Raw genomic sequence first — 20,983 nt, forward strand, 5'->3', positions numbered from 1 at the left:
TAACAAATTAAAGTGCAACATATGAAATGACAGAGGAAAGTATTTCAAACATACAAACATATGTTAACATAGTCCCTATAGATATACTACATTACATAACGTACTCGAAAAAAATACAAACACACATAACACAAATTACTACATTACAACATAATTGATAATAATAATTCCACAACAAGAATTGCAAACTACAATGTCAGATACATGAATATTTCTCACACCACAAATTACAACATAAAGCAAACCCAATGAGTGGACAAAGCAGATGATCAACGAGCATGAGGACGTTTCACATCTGCAGCTGAGCCCGAAGGACCTGCTTCAGCAGGGTTGGCACCAACATTGCATTTCTTATAAGTGTGGCATGTTCTGTTGCACTTGCTGAATAATTTCACATGATACCCATCTTCTGCTTTGTCCATATCATTACGAATCTTCATCGTCTTATGCCGTCCCTTCTTCTACTTCATCTGGTCTAGATCAGGGATGAACACTTAGTCTGACCCAGGCTCCTTTGTGAATGAATCAGCTGTTGGGGATGATCTCCCGCCCACCCTCTTCGGAGGGTACCTCGAAGTCTACTGGAAAGATCGCATGCTTGCCATTGCAACTTCGTTTCAGGGACTTCATCCGCAGGTGGCGAAGATCACGAAGCTCCATTGGTCGAAGGGTGTAGACGCGCTCGCATCCTCGATCTCCCGTGCCGGCGAAGACGAGGGCGACCTTCGACCGGAGGGCGAAATCCGTGCCTGCGGTCCTGAGTGATCACGGCGGGCGAAGATACAAGCCGACCTTCGCTTGGGGGCCGAAGGCCATCTGACGAACGACTAAGTGGAGAAGGCTTCGGCAGATCTCTGGAGACAAAGATCACTGCGGGACAGTGGGCCCGTTTTTGGTCGTTCGGGGCAGGGTTGTAATTATGTAATTATTCTCACTTGTACCATAATGCCCCCGGATATTCCGAGAATGTAGCAGGTAAAGGGGTAGGATTTGTAAACCGCGCCTAGGGTGGTCGAGTACGGGCTATAAATAGGGCCACACTGTACCCGGAAGAGACATCAGAAAAACTGTTCCGCCTCTAACATGTGACCCCGAGGACCCTTCGATATTCCCATAACCGAAGGTCCATATTGTTTGGGATCTCAGCCCCAACAGTTGGCGCCGTCTGTGGGGATCGAACACTTCGACGCCATGCCACCCAAGAAGAAATCGAAGCCAACCGGAATAGTGGAAGCATTGCAGGAACCTTCAGCCGCAACCAGGCCTTCGGCCGAAAGACCCCCTTCGGCCCTGCCAGGATCAAGTAATGCTTCGGCCGGTGGAGCTTCGGGCGGACGAGAGCAATGCTGCGGAGTTGAAGTAGCGCCACAAGTTGCCAGTGATGGCCGCCACGGTGAAGCAGTCTGGGTTAATGCGGAGCCGATGCGGGTCATGGAACCAATTGATCGTGCACACTTTGAGCCTCCGGTGAAAGAAGGTGAAAGGGTGTGAGACAAAGAATGGGAAGACCTTGATGACTTCGCAGAGTATGAAAACGAAGATGAAACAAATGAAGAAAGAATAGCCAGGCAAGAAGCCGAAGAGTTGGAAAGGCAGATAGCACAGAAGAAGCGCATGTTAGATAGCCTGGCAACAAGTCAAAAAGCCGCAGAATATCACAGATGGGCGGATGAAGCTAGGAAAACATTGGAAAAAATCCAAGAGGAAATCGATATGCTACACCAAGCGGAAGGCATGTCTCGTCAGGTGACGCCGCAGGGAGACATGGCATGAACTTCGCAGGATCTTCGGCAGAGGTCGTCCACGGGAGACCCGGAGTCCCCGCTGGCCATGGATATGCAAAACCAGCCGTGGCCACCAGGGTTCAAGATGCCCAGAGTGGTTATGTTTGACGGAGAGTCAGACCCAAGGGAATTTGTAATGAGCGGTTGTGGAGTCTGCCGGAGGGGATGGTACAACATTGGCGAAAGCCTTTGTATTGGCCATAAAAGGGATAGCAAGATCCTGGTACTCCGCGTTGCCCCCGGGATCCATATACTCATAGGAGTAATTGTGTAATGCACTGTACAACAATTTCCAGGGAAATCAAGCAGATAAAATTACCGCTACCGACCTCTTCGCACTGAAGCAGCAGCCAACAGAAACCTTGCAGAGCTACTTGCGCCGCTTCGTGCACATATGTTGTCAAGCGAAGGGGCTGAGCGAAGATACAATCATCGATGCGGAGATATAGGGCATCAGAGGATGGCTATTAGCAGGAAAGCTCACGAGAAAAGGACCTGGAAGCGTACAAGAGCTACTTAACAAGATGGAAGAATACTCAAGATCTGAGCTCGATCATCTTCGAAGGAAAAATGAAATAGCAGCCTCCAAAGTAAAACCACATGCATCAGCCAGAGAGGCAGGCAATAGCAATCCTAGAGACAGATTGCACCATCCAAGGATACCCGAAGTTTCTGACTACTCAAGGCAAATAGAAGTCAATCAGATTAACTCTAGCCCATTCAAAGTCACTCAAGCGGTAAGCGAAGCTCACAGTGTGGCTAATCAAGGAGGCCAAGCCGGTAGGGGAAGAGGCCACAGAGGCCGAGGAGGACAGGTTCCGCAGGACCCAACGACGTTTTATTGTGAGCTGCATGGCGAAGGAGCCGGCCACAGGACCAAGCAGTGCCCGCAAGTTGTGTCTATGAAAGAGAGCTTGGCGAAGTAATCTCTTGACCACGCAAGGACCATACACTATGCAGCAAGTTTCGTGAGAAGCGAAGCGTGGGAATCCACAATCAGAACATGGCGTTTGCAAACCAGTGGCGACCGATTCCTGCACCGCAGTATACACCTGCAGCCTCGGTTCAGTTGGATCAAACGAGGCAAATGAATCTCTAGGGAGAGCTACCTCCGCCACCACCAAGGCCTGCGATCAAAGCACCACCAGAGAGCAGTAAGTTCGTGAACACGGTAAATCGTGGATACAACGTGGTGTTGGCTATCTCAGGGCTATCTAACCAGCAGACAGAATTTAAGAGACAGCAGAAAGAATACGTGCGAAGGGTCAACCACGTCGAAGTGGGACCAACGTACATTCATTCAAGGTGGTCAAACGTTCCCATTACATTCTCGCAAGAGGACATGAGGGTCTTAGACTACCCACACATAGATGCCTTCATTATCACAGCAAACATCTCGAGAAACAAAGTGCACAGGATCTTAATAGATGGAGGAAGCTCAGCGATCCACTCCGATTGGCTTTCCAACACCGTCCTGGTCAAAAAACATAGCGGAAAATGGCGTATGTGCATCGATTTCACGTCATTAAACAAAGTATGCCCTCAAGATCCGTACCCTCTCCCCCGCATCGACCAGCTGGTGGATTCTACCACCGGTTACGAAATGCTAAGCTTCCTCGATGCCTACTCCGGATACCATCAGGTGTGGATGGCAACGGAGGATGAAAACAAGACTAGCTTTATTATCCCCTTCGGAGTATTCTGCTACGTCCAGATGCCCTTTGGTCTTCGAAACGTCGGGGCCATGTTCTCCCGCCTAGTTCACAAGGTGCTGCAACAACAGTTAGGCCACAACATCGAGGCCTACATAGACAATATTGTGGTAAAAAGCCAACTAGAAGCCACCCATGTTGCCGACCTACAAGAAACATTCAACAGCCTCCGAGCCACTGGCGTGCGGCTAAACCCAGAAAAATGTGTATTTTGCGCTAGAGGTGGAAAAATGCTAGAATATCTTGTCTCCCAAAGAGGCATCAAGGCCAACCCAGGAAAGATTCATGCTATCACGGAAATGTCGCCTCCCACCAATCCTAAAGAAGTACAGCGCCTAGCCGGCCGCCTCACAGCCCTCAGTCACTTCCTCGCGAATTCGCTGAGCACAACCTCCCTTTCTTTAAAACGCTAAAGGGCTCCGAGCCGTTTAGCTAGACACCGGACTGCTAGGCGGCATTCGAGGCCTTAAAAGCGCACCTATCCCACCTCGAAACCCTTGCAATGCCCCTCCCCAGTGAAGGACTGCTCCTGTACCTATCTGTCTCCGCATCCGACGTCAGCACCGCCCTGGTACAAGAGGAAAAAAGTTGTGGTCTCCCTACTCAAAGGGCTGCATACTACGTCTTAGAGGCCTTAGCCGGAGCCAATACATGTTACACTGAGCTCGAAAAAATAGCTTACGTCCTACTGATGGCCTCGCGTAAGCTCCGGCACTACTTCCTTGCCTACGACATCACTGTCCCAACCTTGTACCCGCTAGGTGACATGTTTCGCAACAGGGAGGCAACAGGACGCATTAGCAAGTGGGTGGTAGAGTTAGCCCCCTTCATCATATGGTTTGTAGCCCACACCGCCATAAAATCCCAAATCTTGGCAGACTTCATTGTCAAATGGACCCCAGCAACAACCGAACCCAACACCATGCCCACCCAAGACATCTGGACCATCTACACTGACAGAGCATACTGCTCCATGGGCGCTGGAGCTGGCACGATGCTCATCTTCCCCACAGGCCAGCAGGTCCAATACGCTGCTCTCCTAGATTTTTAGATGACCAACAACATAGCCGAATACGAGGTCGTCCTCCTAGGTCTCCGAAAGGCCCGAGCCTTAGGAGCAGCCAGAGTCATCATCCAAACCGACTCTCAAATCGTCGTCGGTCACATCAACAAGGACTTCCAAGTACACCATCCAGACATGGTAACGTACCTCAAGGCCATTTGCAAAGCTGAGGCACACTTCTGCGGCATATCCATACGAAGCATACCACGGGTGGACAACAATCAAGTAGACACTTTAGCAAAAGCTACAGCCATAGGAAAAAACCCACCAATAGGCACCTTCCTCGAGATCCTGCACCATTCGACGGCCAGAACCCTTGACAAAATAGCCATCGTCATCCTCCCCATCCAAACTGCAGACTGGAGGGCCCCCTTCCAATCGTTCCTAAGAGGAACAACAGAACTGGACGACCCAATTGCACTCCACCGCATCCAACATCGCGCCAGGGGCTACCACCTCATAAACAACACCCTTTACAAGACAGGTGTCTGCGCCCCCCTCCTTCGATGCATCACTAAACAAGAAGGAGCCACCCTCCTGAAAGGAATACACGAAGGCCTGTGCGGCAGTCATCTGGCACCTCAGGCTCTAGCCGGTAAGGCACTCCACCAGGGGCTCCATTGGCCTACGATCATGTCCAACGTGGAAGAACTCGTCCACACCTGCTAAGGATGCCAATGGATGGGACAACGAAACCACTGGCGAAGACCTCCAACTCCTTTGCAACCAATTGCCCCTGTCTCGCCCCTGGCTCGTTGGGGTATGGACCTCATCAGTCCATTTCCCCGCACCAAAGGAAACCTCCAGTACATAGTGGTCGCAATATAATATTTTTCCAAATGGGTTGAGGCCGAACTGTTCACTGCGATCACATCAAAAAATGTCCAGAAGTTCTTCTAGAATAACATAATCTGCCACTTAGGCATCCCACGACAGCTCATGGTGGATAATGGCACAAAATTCTACTCCGGGCCTTTTAGACAATTCACCAACGGCCTTGGCATCGAATTATGCTTCACAGTAGTTCGACACCCTCAATCTAATGGAACCGATGAAAGGGCCAACGGCAACATCCTCTCCGGTCTAAATTGGCGCCTCGTCAGCTTAGCTTGAGGCCTATGGGTCGACGAATTACCCAAGGTTTTATGGTCCCTCCGCACCACTATCATGCGGACCACCGGGTTCAAACCCTTCCGCCTCCTATACGGAGATGAAGCCATGACCCCCACCAAGGTCAATGCCTACTCACTCAGGGTACAACTCCCACAAACTGACGGAGAAAGGGAGCTCTCCCTCGACCTTACCGAGGGCACCTGGCTCCACGCCATTCAGAACCTAGATCACTACATTAAAAAAAACTAACGCTTGGTACGTTCCAAGGGTTGCGCCACGAAACTTCAAACCCGGCGAACTCGTGCTTCGACGCGCCCTAGCCCTGGGAAAGCTACGCAACAAATGGGAAGGCTCGTACTTGGTCCTCGAGTCTAACAGACCTAGCTCCTAGCGACTAGCCAATGCAGAGGGCAACCCCCTCGAACACAGTTGGAACGCAGAGACCCTCCGCAAGTATTATGTATAAAGAGCCCCAACCTTCCTAGAAAAAAACCAGCATCTTGGAGGCATAAGCCTCTGTGCTGGACATGCATTCCGTCCACCATCTTTAAGTTCTCACCAACCTACGTGGCCGATAGTCAAAGACCGCTCCGGCATCTTGGAGGCATAAGCCTCCGTGCTGGACAGGTATTCCGTCCGCCATCTTTAAGGTCTCGCTAACCTACGTGGCGAATAGGCAAAGTCCGCTCCAGCATCTTGAAGGCATAAGCCTCCGTGCTGGACAGGCACTCCGTCTGCCATCCTTAAGGTCTCGCTACCCTACGTGGCGAATAGGCAAAGTCCGCTCCAGCATCTTGAAGGCATAAGCCTCCGTGCTGGATAGGCACTCCGTCCGCCATCTTTAAGGTCTAGCTAACCTACATGGCGGATAGGCAAAGACCTCTCCAGCATCTTGAAGGCATAAGCCTCTATGCTGGACAGGCATTCTGTCCATCATTTGGGCCTAGAAAACCTAAAATGTCAGATAGGCAAAGACCACTCCAGCATCTTGAAGGTAGTTCCTTCATACCAGACAGGCATAACACCCCCTGTCATTTCTAAGGCCAGGCCGCCCTAGGCATGGCGAGGGGATAAAAACCCCAACAAAATTGAGTCTGTCACCCAACCCTTCCGATGCCCCTCGTAGTCTTACACCCTGTGGCTGCCAGACAACCATAGGATGTGAAGGGGCTGGGACAAGGGGCACAAGCGAGACATTAGCGCAATCAATCATCAAAAAGGGAGAGGAAAAGGAACACACAAAAGTCTTTTTATATAGTTAACCTCTGTACATCGAATCTATTCCTAGCAAACTGGCTAGCCAACTACGCCCCCCTGTACCACTACGGGAAGACAACGGTGCCGCACCGCCAAGCCTCCCGGACACACCACGGGACCTGGAGAGTCATCCACGACAACTGCGCACAGGAGGCCGACACGAGCCCCCTCCACCAAAGGGGTTGCTGCTGAAAATAGAGACTCGACCCTAGGAAGACGAAAAATCCACCGAGAAGGGATACGAGTCAAAGGCCGAGAAGTCCAGCTCCTCCCCCTGCCCCGCTGATGAGGCCTCCACGGCCTGTGCCTCCTCCACCTTCACCTTACCCAAGGTAGACTCGAGAATTTCTGAAGGCACCCTTTCGTCAGAACCCCAGGGAAGGACGAAGCGCTGAAAGAAGCGTGAGCCGGAAACCTCCCGGTCCGTTCGGGCCGCACACCAATCATCTCTTGTGGTAAAGCATACATCCAGAGTGGACACCAGAGGATCCTCCAGCTCGACCTTAATCAAAATGTCAGCAGCCACCTGCGGGTCAACACGCCCATCGGAATCGTGGGGCATAACAAATAGACTCCGCCAACGAACGAACGAAGTAGCCTCCGACGCACTAGACGCAATCAATCCCTCCCTGGAGGCACTATCCAAGGTACGGATGAGTCCTCCTCTGGCCTCGGGCCACCGTACCTATACACGCAGAGCAAACTCCGGTCAAAACTCAAAGGCTCAAAAGTCCCAGAAACAACACAGGTAAAACACAGGAAGACAGGCGCGGTTTCCATCAAATAAAGGAAAGATTATATACATAAAGCAGAAGGAGGCGGTCAACATACTAGAACAAAGCCCCCCTCCTCGAGAAAGAAAAGAAAACAAAGACAGCCACGATAGAGCTACACCTCTGGGGCATCCACGCTTGGCTCTGGAGGGGCAACAATGCTAGACAAAAGCTCCCCAGAGGGCCGCAAAGCACCCGTAGACTCTGAGTGAAGCACCAAGCCTCCCAACGAAGAACTCGGGCAAAGGCCCCCCGAGGCACCTCGGCCCCCCTAACTGGCCATGAAGCACAACGTCACATTTCGGCCATGTTTCCCCTATACACCGCGACGGAAGCTCTCCAAGGCTGCGCTAATCTCCACCGAAGGTGCCTCTGGATGGAAGGCCTCGACCACGGAGTCTGGCACCTGCCGCTCCAGTGCTTCGAAGGGACCAACCCTCGCCTGGTGCAACAGGGTCAGCTGAAGTGCAACAGCCACACAAGCGCTGGACCTCGCATAGGCCTTTGCAGCAGACCGAAGCCAGAAGAGTGGCATGACAGATGCCTCTAAGTCAAAGGGCAGTGGCGAACATCGGGCCCCTAGGCCACTCAAGGCATCAGAGGTAATCCAGGCCACCTCCGATGCTAGCACCGTTAACTGCTAGCACTCCGAACGCAGTGCCCCTCCAATGCTCGAACCTCCTCCGCATATTTACCATCGCCACCTGAAGGGTATTAGCATCACTCTCAGTGGACACATAGGCCGCTGCCGCCAATCATGCCTCCAGCTCCTCCAGGGGACGCTGGGTCAACGCTCTCTCGACCTCCCCACTTCGAAGCGGAGAGGAGGCCACAATGAAAGCCCTTGACACCTCTGGGCGCAGCGCAAAGTCATCCGGGGTCAGGATCCCAAGGCCAGGGCCCCTCAACTGCTTTGAAGGGACTCCCGGCAGAGGGCACGATGCCTCGAGCACCAGCCGTCGCGAGCGAGCCACTAGCCGTCTCTGGGCCCCGTAGGAACGAAGCCACATTCCCCAAGACAGCCCTCAGAGACCCCTCCGGAGGAGTCCACGATCTCCGCTGGGCCTCCGAGGCCCCAAGGGGTGGAGTCAAGGTCGCATCCACCTCGAAAGTCACTACAACAAAAAAGAAATATGAATTAAGATCCAAGCGCATGACCAAAAGGGTATGACTAACAAAGCAAACCACACCTGGTTCCCCTGAACCTCTTACAAGAGGACCCGTAGCATCCTCAGCATCCGAGTCAACAAGACCGAAGTCGAAGTCCACGGAGGCCATGCCTCGCTGTTGGCTCTGGTCCTAACCCGTAATATCCAGGAAGGCTCGGTCCTTCCCCTGGCCATCGCCGCCACCCTAGCCCTCGCCTCCGGACTGATCGCTCACACTCCCAACCCGCCTCAGGCGCTTCTTGCAAACTAAGGGCACCTCCGACGACTCGGACATCGAACCAGTTTGCGAGCCTCCGAATGCTAAGGGCCACCGGTCCTGGAGCATCCTTGTATGAACGGGGGGGGGGGAGGGGGGGCGCACACGCTTATTTTCCAGTAGCCCTAGGCTCTGGAGGATCCCGCCATGCCGAAGCCCTCACGCCAAGGTAAAAATAGACATGATTGTACCGCTCCAAACTCTGTGTCAGAGCCACTTGTCGCTCCCGCTCTGTGATAGTAGGGGGGCCCAGGATCACCTTTGCGATCTCCGCTGCGCGTTCCAGTGGGAGGCAGCTCTTTGAAAGAAAAAAGAAGGCTCACATTAGTAGATCGAGAACCCAACTACAAAGGGAACTCACCAGCGCTGACGGGCGGACCAGAATACACCTTCAACCACTCTTCCCCACCTTGCTCAAAAATGCAGTTCCAGCCCGTTTGGTGGGGCCGGACACACAACATGGTGAACTCCTCCACAAGTTCATGCATGCTCATCTTCTCGACCACCCTCCGGAGAAGGGCTAGCTGTGAGGAGAACTGGTCGTTCGTAATCCCCATCTCCGGCTTCGGAACAAATGTGATATCCTAGTTCATGGAGCGAAGGGGCGATACAGGGCCGACACTGTAGTATACCACCAGCCGTTGATGGCCTTCGCCGAGAAGGCATCACGATATTGCGGCCGTATCTGGAAGTTGATACTCCCAAAACTGAGGGGCCTCTTTGTCCCCTCGACCTTGATCAACTTCGGCTGGCAGCTGGCAAAGTGGAGGGCCATGAAGAAATCCACCCTCCCCTCACACCCCTCCGTCCGCATGGCCCACTCAAAGGTAGCCAGGCGGGCAATGGAGTTGGCGTGGAGCTGCGGGAGCTCCACGTAGAAGTGGCAGAGCACCTCTTCAAGCAACAGCATTGAAAGAAAACCCAGGCCCACCTTGAATAAGGCCTCAAACACCACAACCTCATGGGCCAGAGGCTTTGGGACCTCCTCGCCTAGCAAAGGTTGGGCGATGGATCGGGAGGGGATCTTCCCCTCCCTAACCATCCAGTCGAGCTCCTTGTCACCAATGACATCCAATCCCAGCGCGATGGTTTGCCGGGAGTGGCTTTTGCTAGCGCGTCGGAGCTCCACTCCCGGCGGCGGCCCCGTCAGCAACGGGGAAGACGATGACACCTGAGGGTCACCCACCGTGGCTACTTCGGCCATCTCCCCCACCGCCTGAGTTTCGGCTTCACTCGGGGTACTCAGGTCGGCCATATGAACCACAAGAGGATGGCAAAAGGCGCTAAACTACGAGAGAGAGGGGAGTAGAGATCAAGGAACAACTGACGCAAGGCAAGAGGCGTTGAAGACAGAGGCATATGAGAATGAGGAATCGACAAAAGGGTTGCTCTGGGTAATTCCCCTCCTACTACACATATGGGGCAACTTGCCCCCCCCCAGGCGGCAGGCGCACGCGCCATCCTTTTGCCTACCAGGCCGAAATCATGGGGGAGCGAAACCGACTCCCCTGCCCCCCCCCAACGACAAGATGACACGCGTCCCACGCTTCGCCAGATAGGGCAGGACTACACCTCTCCCCAGGGCGCATTCAATATCCCCTATCGCCAACGTCATCTAACACGTCGTTCTGTCACCCAAGTCAAATCGTCTCGGGCAAGCCAAGCAATTCTCGAACCACGGGCCATCAACCACAAGCCAGGGACCGCCGGGGGCCCTGCTCTGAAGGAACCGTGGGCCCGACCGCTCTGCTAGCTACCCCCGCAAGGGGCTACTGTTGGAGGTCGTTATTAAGGACCCCCGACGGCCCCTTGGCTTAATTAGCTCAGCCTCCCAAAGGTTGAGCCTGTTCCTGCCTTCTGAAGCCCCGGCCTTCCGGAGCTCGGCCTCCCAAAGGTTCAGTCTATGAGGCTTCGGCCTCCCAAAGCCTCCCTCTTCTGAAGCCCCGGCCTTCCGAAGCTCCACCTTATGAAGGCCCGGTCCCCGAGGCTTTGGCCTCCCGAAGGTTATTGGGTGATGCATCAGTCCTCAGGAAAGATCTGGCAAAAAGCAAGAATCAGTCGTACTTTGCCTGCGAGAAAGTGACCGGCATTTAGTGCCTAGGCTAGTGGATGCCGCTCTGACACCCCAGCATGATGGTACATATCCTGACACCCCTGGCGGTGCGGCACCGAGCCGCAATTGGCGACCAGCTCGCCCCCTTCAGGGGGCAGGCACCACGATAATTACCATGGTGGATATTTATCTCCCAACAAGATAGAAGGTAGTCTTCCAGGATAAGGCTCGGTAATTTGGTCGGATCCCAGATATTTGTACATTATGATAACTTGTACGCCGAGCTACGTATGGCCCTATAAATAGGAGGCCATGATCCTCTGGGCAAGAGGACGGATACAGAGCACAAATCACAGCAAACCTGTGATTCTCCCTCCGATCGATCCATTTTCCTACCATCAATATACTCGTGGTGTTCCTTCCTCTCAAACTTCATCTCCAAGCTTGAGTCTCCTCCTTAGAAGAAATTCTCGCCGTATTTGCTAGAGCAAGATGAATTCTTGCTCCAACAGTAGGGTTGTGGTGGCTACCATGTTGTAACTCTTGGGTAGTTGATACTAGAATCAAACTAGAGTTTTTGGTAAAATGTGAAGTTGATATATGCATCAGCAATATAGCAAATGATTGTTGTGTTGGTCGATAAGCATTGTAGCTTCATTATTACCCTCGGAGTTTTGAATGGAATAATTGTTATTACTCTTAGGTAGTTGATATTAGAATCAAACTGGAGTTTTTGGCAAAATGTGAAGTTGATATATGCATCGGCAATATAGCAAATGGTTGTTGTGTTTGCCGATAGGCACTGTAGCTTCATTATTACCCTCAGAGTTTTTAATTGTATAATTGTTATTCTGATCTTAACTTGACTATGACCATAAAATCTGCTTCGGAAGTAGAAGATTGTGGACAAATGTTGTTTAGCTTTCTAAAAACTTGGTCCCATCATGATCCATTGGTGAATAGATTTTGAGGATATGTGCGTCTATAACATTGATCAACCCAACTTTTATTTGACAATGTTACTTATGTCATATGAATAAGAGACACATGGAGAAGCTCCATAGAGATGATCTTCAAGATTCATTAGATTTTGAATCATTTGGCATGTGCGAATCTTGTTTACTTGTCAAGATGACTAAGTTGCTTTTCACCGGTCTAGGAGAAAGGGCGAGTGAGTTATTAGCTCTTGCACAAACAGATGTATACGTGCTGAGGAGCTCTATAGCTAAAAGTGGTTCTTGGTACAAATCTGAATCCTTTGAAAAGTTCAAGGAGTTTCAGAATGAGGTACAAAATCATACGGGCAAGATAATTACATTCCTGCTATTGGATCATGGAGATGAATACTTGAGCCATGATTTAATGGTCATCTAAAGCAGTATGGAATTATTTCACAGTTCACTCCGCATGACATGCCTCCATGAAATAGGTGTCTATACGAACGAATCGTACTTTGTTGGACATTGTTCGGTGTATGATGAGACAATTTGATCTTCCGTTGTCTTTCTAGGATACACTCTAGAAATTGTTGCTTTCATATTAAAATAGGGTTCCGTCTAAGTCTATGGAAGAGACGCCATATGAGATATAGGCCGGGAAGTGTCCCGTGTTGTCTTTCCTTAAGATCTGGGGTTGTGAAGCCTATGTAAAATGTTTTACGCCTGATAAGCTCACTCCTAAATTAGATATGCTTCTTTGTGGGGTATCCTAGGGAAACCAAAGTATATTATTTTTATGAATGGCAAGATCCTCCAGAGCCTAGGGCTACTGGAAAACGAGCGTGTGCGGGCCCCCTCCCCGCCGCCCGGTTCATACAAGGATGTTCCAGGACCGGTGGCCCTCAGCATCCGGAGGCTCGCAAACTGGTTCGATGTCCGAGTCGTCGGAGGCGCCCCTAGTTCGCAAGAAGCGTCTGAGGTAGGTTGGGAGTGTGAGCGATCAGTCCAGAGGCGAGAAGATGGCAAAGTGTTTGTCACTATGAATGGTGTTTTGCTGGAGAAAGAGTTTCTTTCAAAGAAAGTTAGTGAGAGCACAGTGCAACTCGAAGAGATTCAGAAACCATCAAAAAATATTTTAGTTCCTACTGAACCACAATTGGATGTTGCAGAACATGTTGTGGAGACACCAACCCCACGTCGGTCAAAAAGGGTCTGTCATGTATCTTAGAGGTTTATGTTCCTAACCACGAAACAATGCGATACATTATTGTTGGACAATAATGAGTCCCAAGTACTATACGGAAGCAATGGTGGGACCATGCTATGAGAGATGGCTTGAGAACCGAATTATAATCCATTAGAGAAAACTAAGTTTGGAACTTGGTCAATCCACCCAATGGTGTAAAAAACTATTAAGTGTAAATGAGTTTGAAGGAAAACGGGTAGACACTGATGGAAATGTTCGTGTCTGTATAGCACGATTGGTGGTGACAAGTTTCATGGTAATTCAAAGTGTTGATCATGATGAAACATATTGCCTGTCATATGCTAAAAGTCTACCGGGTTATCCTAGCGATTACTGCATATTGTGATATGGCAAATGGACGTCAAAATGGCTTTCCTTTATGGAAACCTAAGTTAAGGCATGTATATGATACAAACTAATAGTTTTGAGGATCCTAAAATGTGCTAGGAAGCTATGCAAGCTTCCATAGTCCATCTATGGATTGAGTCAAGTATATCAAAGTTGGAATTTTCACTTTGATGAGGTGGTCAGAGGAGTTTGACTCCATCAAGAGTGAGTAAGAACCTTTTGTTGGCAACAAGGCTATTGGGAGCATATCTGTGTCTCTGATCTCATTAATATGTATGACATATTATTGTACGGGATGACAATCCAATGCATTAATTTTCTCAAGTATTCATTGAGAAATGGTTTCAAGATGAAGTTATGGGAAAGATAATATAGGGCACAAAGACCTATAGAGATAGATAAAAGGAGGCCAAAGTGTTGGAACTTGCGAGAATCAGTGTGTGATGACACATGATGAACATGATATCCTAAATAAAATGCCCAAAAAAGGCTAATGAGGTTAAGTCGAAGAACACACATTGACAAGGTATTGAAATAGTTCAATATGCAGGATTCCATGTAAGTTTTCTTACCAATGCAATATAACATCAATCTTTGCGAGACTCGGCGTGTTGTGACACCTGATGAGTAGAGAAATCTTGATATCAATAACAAGTCATGTTGATAGTCATCAGAAAAAAAATCATGCTCTAGTACTTGATAAGAACAAGGATGTGACCATGGTTTTTGGAGTAAAGAAAATGTCATTATAAATGGTTACATCGATGCTAGATTCCAAACTAACAAAGGAATCATGGTGTGAAATCTGGTTCTATGTAAATGATGGAACGGTGAGCTAGAAATGTTCCATGCAAGAACCGTTGCCTACTCTACAACTATTGCTAAGAATACCACCGCTTTTGAAGTCACACAGGAAATTGCTTGGATCAGAAAATTAACTTCTGAGTTATGTGTGGTTTGCAATACATTTAGTCCAACGGATCTCTATTGTCGATATTATACCTATTGCCCAAGCACTAGTTGCATTGGCACCACCATAATTTCGAGCATATACTTTGGCATGGATACATCATTTGAATTGAATGGAGAAGTGATGTAAATATATGCAATTCGTATTGGATACCTATCAGATTGGATCCGTTAGCCTATCTTATCCTACAACATGAAAGAAGGTGCACTATCGAGCAATAGGTATTGGATACCTATGTGGCTGGCTCTAGTGGAAGTAGGAAAGTTTTGGTGATATGTCATAAAGGCAATCATGGAGATGATTGTATCATTTCTATATTTGTATTGTCTCGATTAATTTGTTACTTTGTTCCTTGAATGACCATTATAGACATTGATCAACAAGTATGTGACTTGCTCACAGAACACATTGTTTGATGTCATTCTAAAATGGTTACTGGTTTCATATCATCATGAGGAACAACGATGAATTACAAAATATCACATGTATTGATTGATGATCATATTTCATGGATCATAGATATGAAGGTATCAAATCAATAATATTAGCACATGTTAGCGAACATGGTGTTGGATAGACCCACCTCGAGACATTACTAGGATAGTTTGGTGAAGTGCCATCAGTTGTAGTCTTAAAAGGTGTACATGCAGAATCCTTTGACCTGAGATCTTCATTGATTCCCAGAATGTATAGTAACACACTTAGGGGCATCCAAATGCTATTCCGTAACTGGGTTGTTATAAAGGTTGCTTTCGGGTATGATATGAAGTATGTCGTGGGGTGTGAGTAGTCAAGATGGAATTTTCCCCTCCTACTTAATGGAAGAGATATCTCTGGGCTCCTTGAGGTAATTGGATTGAGGAAGTGCATGGCCATGCTAATATAATTAAAGAGTTAATCATGATAAATCCACTACTTGATTGAGTGAATGTTTAAGCTGTCACAAGGGTGACATGTATCTCACCTTGAGCTTGACTTGTATCGTGTGGCAAAGGGATTGGTGCATGTGTATATCAAGGTTCAGCCAATCTGATCTTTATGTGTGCTTGGGAGTCAATATGTGCTTCTAGGTACCGCTGTTGACTTGCAATATGGAAAGGGTTTCCGGGTCACGGCCTTTACACATGAACCTAACGGGTCACACAATGAAAGGGATGGAATTTAAGACTTGCATGAATCGACTATAGTGCAAGTGGGAGATTGTTGGTGACATGCCCTAGAGGTGATCGCGTATGCATATTAGATCTACGAATGTGATTTAATATGATTGAATGTCCATTAGGGTTTAGAGTCATGATGGTATTTAATGTGATTAAAGGCCCATTAGCGTACTCTATATAAGAGGAGGCAGGATGTGTCTGCTGAATGTGTTATGGGGCCTTGCGTTGTGAGACCATCTCCCCCCAAACGTAGCTGGTGCAGACTCGAAAGTAGCTGAAGTAGAAGTATAGGCTGCAAGACCCTCTATTGGTGTAGAAGAAGCAGGAGTCAACTCGGGAGCAGGTGTGATGGAAGGAAGTAGTGGATCATCCTCATCATCACGGAGAGCTGGAAGGTCAACATCTACGATAATGCTTTCACCAATCTCTTTGTCACCTGCACACTCGATAGCAGAACTAGCACACGGGTGAGAAACCAAGTTGAAATCTGCTTTGGTTCATATGTGATGAGTGATTGACAATGATATTGATTTGGTTTGATGATTTTGAGATTGCTTGGGCATGGTTATGTACTATAATTATGATCATAACTAACCAAAGTTGCAAAGAAAATAGAGTTTGTGTGTTTGTCTCTAAGTCTAGGAAAATTGTACACGCCAGATGATCCGACGCTGAAGAAAATGAACTCGCCGGATGATTCAACGTTCATATGCAGTACACGCCAGTGCATTTCAATGAAGAAGAAAAAATTAAAGTACATGCCGAATGCTCTTGCATTGGGCATCAGTGACCACCGAAGCTTTTCTTACAGAGAGGTTGCAAGTTGGCTTTGGTGGACTTACATGCGCCGGATGGTCCAGCGATGGGCATATGTACATACCGGAGTATTTCATCCTAGAGGCAAAGATTGAAGTACACACCAGATAGTCAGCGATGGAGTGAAGTGAATGCTGAAGCTTTTCTTGCATAGAGGTTGCAAACTAGCTCTTGTGGACTTGTACTCGTCGGATGGTCCGACGTTCAAAGGGATGAACTCCAGATGCTTCATCGGAGCATTTCTTGCAGAGATGTTGCAAGATGGTTGGCCCGGAGAAGAAGTACACATGGTCCGATGCTCAGAAGCTGTGAACACTAGATCATCCGACATTCACGTTTTCTCTGAAATGTGCTTTGAATTGAGAATTCTAATTTTGAGCTAACTGGAAATGTAGTTGGGATATGTGTTTGCTTATATAATGTTGTGTAGGTGATGGATGCAACTTGGCGGTCAACGATGGGATGATGGGGCCAAGCGAGGTGCTTGGTGCTGGATGATCGAGGATGTCAGGCGAGGTCAAGGGTGATCCTAGCTGTGCACATAGAGGACAAGCAAAGCATGAAAGGAATGTCGGTGCAAGTGACAAGGTGGCCTGAGGGACCGGGAGCGGGAGAGACTTACCGGCGGTCAAGATTGCAAGATAGAGTACACGTGTCAACATCGAAAAGCTTGCTTGGGATCAGAGCAAGTGGCAATAAGTCATGCTTTGAGAAGCATGCGAGGCGGTTTCGTGGTTTGGTCTCAAAACCTTGGAAGGGTGGAGGACTAATCACAAAGCTTGCGTCAAGGCAAAGCTAAGTTAAGAAGACGCCACAACCGTTCGATGGATGGAGCATAAAATAGACCAAAATACCCTGGTGGTAGGTAGGAGGCCATTGGAAGAGAGGAGTATTTTAGGAACAAGGAAGCTTAAGAGCTAAGCTACCTCTCAAGGTCTATAAATAGAGGGGAAGAGCTGTAGGGAGAGTGCTCGATGGCTGGTCGAGCAACTGGTCGAGGAGCACGACCACCTGCTTAGAGTTGGTCGAGGAATATGATCACCTGCACGGGGCTGGTTGCAGACCTGATCGAGAAGCTATTCGAGGAGTTTAACGCACATGACGATGGATTGTTCTACTCCAACTCTTCTTCCATTGCACTATGTGTCAAGTGGTAACAATCTATGATCTCCTACTTGCATTGTTTCCTGGGTGAATGTGGTAGAAAATTTTTCTTTTAGGCTAGTGTAGCCAACCCATTCCCCAACAGTGGTACCAAAGCCTACATGCGTAGTTTTTTTTATCTAGATCGGTCACATATATGTGATATGTGGTGGTAATAGGTTGGATCTATTATTGTTGTTGTGATTGGTTCATATGATGGATCGTTCGATGCATAGTTTGGTGAAATAGGGATTGGATGAGATGTGAGTCGATGAAACCATATGACCAAAAGATTAGCTCGATCTCCCATTTTGCCGTGCATGCGACTTGCTCCTACCGACTGGAATCACCATCGAGGCTAACAGCGCATGCTACAGCATGGTTGGATGATCAGCAGATCGAGGTTGTATGTGTTGTCATTGTTTCTGGAAAACCTCACGTGATGATCAATATGATTGATCTAGTTGAAATTGAGGTATTGTGAATGACTCATAATCGGCTTGGTATGATCAAACCGATGAGATTTTCATAGCGGAACCACTGTGTTGTCCCGGCCTAGGGCTTTTAAGGATAACATGTTTACATCACCCTTTAGAATTCGATTCTGTGCTTAACTTGTTTTTGTAGGGAATGATGTGAATAGTATGTATTTTATGTGTATATGATGTATGCGTGTACTTTTCATGGCCTGCGTGTAATGGTTAATTACAGCCAAAGGCTATCATGTTAATGTATAACGGCATGCATGCTGACCTGTGATGCTTTCTTTTCTCATGTAATTTGACTAGTGCTATTAGGTGTAATAAACTAGTGCATGATCATGGAGACTTGAAGCGTGAAGACCTGGAGGACAGGGACCATGGCGATGGAGATCACCATGTGAAGGGGTCATACTATTTTATAGTAAATATGATTGTCTGTGATCTCTATCTATGTTTCAGTCATGCTATTTTATTCATGTTTTCTATAAGATGGATATGTTTACATGATAGAATAGTTTCCCTTAGAAAAAATTAAGAGTAATTCATGCCCTTCCAATAGCCGCACCTACATAGGTTTTGATCATTGTTTGATAGGTCTGCCAAAGCAGGGTGCCATCATTTATGTTAACTAGTTAGGGTTGATGTTGGGCATCTACACGCATAGTGTTGGTTTACTTAACAGTCTATCAAAATAGTTTTGGGCTTGAGGTATGGTGTTGGGCTCCGGGGCATTCGATGCCACCCAACAAACAAGAGTCACATAAAGATGTGATGAGCAATGTGTTGCTTACCTATGTCACCCAAGTTTCTAGCAGTGATGCCAAAGCTCACTATAATTTAGTTGAATATGTATCTTACCCCACTATAGGGTTGTTAGAGGGAAACAGTTTCAAAACATATAGTGGGAGTATCTTTTGTTAAATTAGTTAATGAAAGGTTTACATAAACATAGTGCTAAAGTTTGCATATTTATTTCTGTTGTAGATCATGTCACCTATTGTTAATGCAAATTCTAGGTTTGATTTGCATCCGATTCTTGAAAAAGAAAAGCTATTAGGAACAAACTTTATTGATTGGTATAGAAATCTGAGAATTGTTCTCAAATAAGAGAAAAAAAGATTATGTTCTAGAGGTTTCCTATCCTGATGAACTAGCTGATAATGCATATGTCGCTGATCGGAGGGCATACGAGAAGCACACCAACGATTCACTCGTTGTTAGCTGTCTCATGCTTGCCAGTATGTCCTTTGAGATTCAAAAGCAATATGAGAACGTGGATGCTCACGATATGATTGTGGGACTCCAAGACATGTTTGAGAACCAATCTAGGGCCGAGAGGTTTAACACCTCCAAGTCCTTGTTTGCATGCAGGTTGACAGAAGGCAGTCTAGGCAGTCCTCATGTGATCAAGACGATTGGTTACATTGAGCCTAGAAAAACTTGGTTTTCCTGGTAGCCCTGAGTTGGCTACAGATGTAATTCTCCAGTCGCTCCCTACGATCTTCGAGCCGTTCATTTTGAATTTTCATATGAATAGCATGGAGAAGAGCATGGTTGAATTACGTGGGATGCTTAAGACTATTGAGCTCTAGTCATGTGATGATGGTTCAGAAGGATAGCAAGAAGAAAAAGCGCAAGGCCAAGGTTAGAGCATTAGATGAGATCTCGAGCTCAAAGCCTAAACCTATTAGAAAGTCCAAGGCTCGCCCTACTGCTTCTGATGCTTGGCACCACTGCCATAAGCCTGGCCATTGGCGGAGGAACTGCAAGCTATACTTGGAAGAACTCAGAAGAAGGGAAGTAAGACTTCCACTTGAGGTATAAATGTTATTGAAATTAATATTGCTACTCGTCCTAATGATTCATGGGTATTTGATACCGGGTCGATGATTTATACTTGCAAATCATTTCAAGAACTAAAAAGGACTAGGAAGTGTCCGAGAGGTGAGATGGATGCTCATGTCAGCAATGGTGCAAAGTTACTATGTTAGCCATTGGTGTTTATTCTTTATCACTACCCTTAGGATTAGTTTTGAAATTAAATAATTGTTATTACATTCCTGCCTTGAGCAAAAACATTATCTCCTCTTCATGTTTGGAAAAAGATGGATATGAATTCATAATAGTGAACAAGTGTTGTTCGATTTATTTGAATGGTATGCTCTATGGTAATTGTCCATTGGTGAATGGATTATATATTCTAGATCTTGAGGATGTCCCTATAACATTAATACAAAGAAGCCTCAACTTAATGATTTGAATCTCATTTTTATTTGGCATTGACGCTTGGGTCATATAAGTGAGAAGCGCATGCAGAGGCTCCATAAAGATGGTCTTCTTGATTCATTTGCTTTTGAATCGTTTGATATATGCGAATCTTCTTTACTTGGCAAGTTGACTAAGGCGTCTTTCACCCGCCAAGGAGAGAGGTTGAGTGAGTTATTGGCCCTTACACATATGGATGTTTGTGGACCAATGAGCTCTATCGCTAGAGGTGGTTTTTAGTACTTCATTACTTTTACCGACGACTTTAGTAGTTATAGTTACATCTATCTAATGTGGCACAAGTCTGAGTCCTTCGAAAAGTTCAAGGAGTTTTAGAATGAAGTAGAAAACCAAATTGGCAAGACAATTAAATTTCTGTGATCTGATCGTGGATGTGCGTATTTGAGCCATGAGTTTGGTGATCATCTTAAGCAA

Source organism: Phragmites australis, chromosome 4 (genome assembly GCF_958298935.1).
Source record: "Phragmites australis chromosome 4, lpPhrAust1.1, whole genome shotgun sequence".
Taxonomy (NCBI): domain Eukaryota; kingdom Viridiplantae; phylum Streptophyta; class Magnoliopsida; order Poales; family Poaceae; genus Phragmites; species Phragmites australis.